This window comes from Procambarus clarkii, chromosome 2 (assembly GCF_040958095.1).
Source record: "Procambarus clarkii isolate CNS0578487 chromosome 2, FALCON_Pclarkii_2.0, whole genome shotgun sequence".
Lineage (NCBI taxonomy): Eukaryota > Metazoa > Arthropoda > Malacostraca > Decapoda > Cambaridae > Procambarus > Procambarus clarkii.
Genome location: NC_091151.1, coordinates 3,256,630 through 3,261,460, shown reverse-complemented (window position 1 = coordinate 3,261,460; position 4,831 = coordinate 3,256,630).

Genomic DNA, 4,831 nt, shown 5'->3' with positions numbered 1-4,831 from the left:
AGGGGGAGGGATACAAATGTTCTGATTTATATATATATTGTCACCACCACCATAAATAAATATATAACAATCACACGGGGTTTATAACTACACGATAATATACAGAGTTGTCTTCCTCTGAAGACACAGGATGCTCCACGGTGCTCACGATGAGTAGCCCTGGTTCTGTTCTTTGGCCCCACGATGAATCCTCTTTGATTCTCTCGGCGAATCTACCCTGGCCACAGGCCAGCCAAATCACAGTCCCACTGGGTGCTCCGTCGTGAAGGCCTTCAACTACAATCCAGCCTGTAGCTGGCAGGTTCCGATCAGCTCCGCTGTGTAGGCCACTCCACGGCCGATACTAGGGTTGCGAGCCCTAGGCAGGACCCTCGTGTGATCCCGCTGATCGCTCTCCTCACTAACCACCACAGTGGCTAGTCTCTTCCACCAGCCAGCCCCAGATACGACGATTCCTCGACACTGCCACGTCACAGGCAGGCTAATACTCTCAGCAGAGTTCGTCCAGGGGTGACTCACAGCTTCTTTAGAGCAAACTCGTGGAGAGACCTTGGCTGCCTTGGGTAGACTGATCCATCGTCCAATACAGCAGTCCCAGGTCGACTCTGTAATCAGACACGTCATTAATACTGGGACTAGGGAACCTCACTTACAGGCTTAGACACAAACGTCCACCTCTCTGCTCCATAGATGGCGTTGCTGTCTAAGCGCCACCTCACCAGAGGTCAGCAGCGGCTATGTTATGAGCTGATTAAAACGGGAATCCAGCACCGGCCTCCCTAGATGGCGTTGTCCATTTGGAGGAGGTTTCGGGAGTGGACTCACAGATGGCGTTGTCGTCACTGCTCCGTGCTGCGACGCTGGACTCGGGTCCGTAACAATAGATCTCTTTTTTGGGTGAAAAAACCAACGACTCTTAACAACATGACCCTTCCTATGGCAGTAGGAACACTGTTTCAACTCTGGGTGAGGCTTATTACTAGTGTGATCCTCTTTGGATTTCACATTACTCTCTTTACCACCTGGCACCTTTGAGAAAGTGTTTCCTTGACCTGCTGTTGGGTACATGTGGGACCCAAATCTGACGGAGTAGTTAATTGCTCGACCAGATCCTTGACTATTTAATCGAATTTTATTTTAAAGTTCCTTTATGCATCAACTCATATTCATCTGCTAATTTTGCCAACTCATAAATATCTCTGGGTAATTTCTCTGCCATTTACAAAGCCACATTAGAAGGTATGCAAGATAAAAATTCTTCTACTATGAGTAAATTTTTTTGAGCCCAGATCCCTATTTTTTCTGCATCTAACCATTTATTAAACATATTATATTTCTCTTGTGCAAATTCTACCAAGGTTTGACTTGGGTCTCGTCTTAGTTGTCTAAACTTTTGCTCATAAGCCTCAGGAACGCGTTGATAAGCAGTAAGGATGGCTGCCTTTACCTTGTCATATTCAAAACTGTCACTCAAAGGCATAGCTGCAAATATTTTCTGTGTGTTCCCCATCAACTGGCCTTACAGAAGAGATACCCATGGTGTTTCAGGCCATTCCAAACTCCGTGCCAACTTTTAAAATGAGTGAAGAACTTTTTTGGGTCAATCTCACAGAATTGAGGAAACTTTACATTTTTGTTAACCTTTAACTGCCCAGGTGTTCCCAAGTCAACAACACCGGTATTTTCTGATCTAATTCTCAATTCTGCTAGCCTAATCTCTAACTCTATTTTTTTTCCTGAGCTTGCTCCACTTCTAACCTCTTCATAGCTAGTTCTTGAGCTTGCTCTGCCTCTATCCTCTTCTGAGCTTGCTCTGCCTCTATCCTCTTCTGAGCTTGCTCTGCCTCTATCCTCTTCTGAGCTTGCTCTGCCTCTATCCTCTTCTGAGCTTGCTCTGCCTCTATCCTCTTCTGAGCTTGCTCTGCCTCTATCCTCTTCTGAGCTTGCTCTGCCTCTATCCTCTTCTGAGCTTGCTCTGCCTCTATCCTCTTCTGAGCTTGCTCTGCCTCTATCCTCTTCTGAGCTTGCTCTGCCTCTATCCTCTTCTGAGCTTGCTCTGCCTCTAGCCTCTTCTGAGCTTGCTCTGCCTCTAGCCTCTTCTGAGCTTGCTCTGCCTCTATCCTCTTCTGAGCTTGCTCTGCCTCTAGCCTCTTCTGAGCTTGCTCTGCCTCTAGCTTCTTCTGAGCTCTTTAGTTCCAATTCTGCCTGCCACTGCATCTGAGTCTCCACCTTTTCTGTAGTTACAACATTTGCACCACTGGTGGACGGGGACTGCTCTAATATCTCCTGTGGGAGAATTTGCTCATCTACCCAGTGCATCGTTATCTCTCTTAGCAATTCCGTCTTCACCATTCCTATGTGCAATAATAGTCCATAGTGCTTGCCAACAGCCACTAGGATAAACTTTTTTGGCTGTTTTAAACCCTCAACACTATGATTGTCGACAATTTGTTGTGCTACAAAATCCATTTTTAGTGTGGTAAGATACAGCAGACTCCAACACAAAATTTATGCTTCAGCAACACCTTTCCCTTTTAAGCTGAGAATTAGTTTGGAAAACTGATAAGGACAGTGCTTAATTCACTTGACTGCCCTGTCAACTGGTAAATTTTTGCATTAGAGAACACACACACAAAATTTTTTAAAACCCTTTTCATAAAGATTAATAAAATGTACATAAATAGGTAATAAAGTACATAATCATATTATACCAATATTAAAGATATACTAAATTTCTACACAAGGCAAATTGAATAAATAGGGTACACAATTTTTATGTCAGGTTACACATTCAAGCTATCCACTTTTATTAGGCTTTCGATCAGGCTGCTGAATGTGTGAGGTGCTCCCAGACATGCTACCGAATTGTCATGGGTTGAGTCTTATTTTTGTCATAAATTGTGTCATGATTCTGTTGTCATAGTTTGTGTCATAAAGACCTGTCAAGAATTTGGTGGTGGTGAACCTTTAAATGTTGTCTAGGGGAAATAAATGATTTTACTTGAGCCTAGGGAAAAATCAAGGAGTAAGTAAGTAAGTAATTATCAAAAGAATGCACCAAACCGGGAAGGCTATGTAGCACCATCAAATGTGCAGAATAATCAGATGGCGCTAAATATCAACAAGGATGCCAATACGAGAACAAAAACGCATAAGACGAACGATATCAAAAGTATCCGAGTCACCAAGAATTCTATTGAGGGACAGGTGACCGCAAGTGGCGGTCGGAAAGCAAGACACACGCTCGTCCTGGAAGTCAGGACATGCACGACCGTAAGAGGGACATTGCAACTAGGACAATAAGGAGCAGGGCGGCGCTCCATCAAGTGACCATGAGTTAAGCGAGTATGGCCAATACGCATCCTCGCCAGAGCTGTTTCCCATCGCCGGTTACGGTGGTAGGAGGACGGCCACGAGGCAACACAACATTTAAGAGTACGTAGTTTGTTACCAGTAACAGACGACCAAGAAGCCTGCCAACGGGTAAGGACGGAGGAATGGATAACCGGGTAAAGTCGGAATACGGAATACCTTTATGAGAGATGGGACAAGAGCGGACAACTTCCTTGGCGGCAGCATCCGCACGCTCATTAAAAGACACACCAATATGGCTGGGAACCCAACAAAACTCAACCGACTTAAATTTACTGTGAACAAGAAACAGCCAATGCTGGATCTCGACAACTACTGGATGAACCAGATTAAAGGACCCGAGAGCCATGAGGGCACTACGAGAGTCAACAACAACTACAAAGGAAGACTAACAACGAGAAAGCAGGAGACGAAGAGCATAGAGAATAGCATAATGCTCCGCTGTAAAGATGCTAGTCTCCGGAGGTAAGCGATACATATAAGTGCGATCAGAAAAAACAACAGAGTAGCCAACACCGTCCGCAGACTTAGACCCATCGGTCAAGACAGAAACGGAGCGGGAGTGAGAAGAAAAGTGCTCAATGAAAAGGTGTTTTAGAACCGTAGGAGGGTAAAAGCTTTAGTGACACGGGTCAAGGACGTACAAGTCCGCGGTAGAGGGACTCTCCACGGGGGCAAAGAAGGAACAACACGAGGAGAAACATTAGAAATACGAACGGAAAGAGAGTCCTGTAGGCGAGATAACCGGACAGAAAGAGGAAGGTGGTGAAGAGGAACAGGAACCGCAGGAGGGGTAAAAGTTAAAGCACGACAGAGGCGAGAGGAAGGATGTTGTAAGGACCGCGCAAGATAGCGAAGACAGAAGCGATCACGGCGGTATTGAAGAGACAGGAAACCAGTGTCAACATACAAGCTAAGGACAGGAGTCGAACGAAAGGCACCAGAACTGAGGCGCAACCCAGTATAGTGCAAAGCATCAAGACGGCGAAGAGTAGAAGGAGAAGCAGACGAGTAAGCAGGGCAACCATAATCGAGCTTAGACAGGACGAGAGAGGAATGTAAAGCAAGGAGAGTGCGCCTATCTGCCCCCCCAAGAAGTATGGGACAAGACCCGAAGGAGGGTAAGGCCCTTAGAGCACTCAACACGGAGGTAAGAGATATGGGGAGGACCAAGACAAACGAGTGTCATGGAATAACCCCAAAAGCTTCGCGGAATCTTTGTACTCAAGGGGATGACCATAAAGTGACAAAGTGGGATGAAAGAACGACCCGTTTCCGCATAAAAGTCATGGCACAATTCTTAGAAGTAGAGAACTTGAAGCCATGATTGGTGGCCCAAGACTACACGGCACAATTGCAAGTTGAAGCCGTCGCTGAAGGATAGGCGAATCATCACCCTGACAGCAAAGGGTAAGATCATCGACATAGAGAGCGAGAAGACACCTGAAGGAAGAGAGGA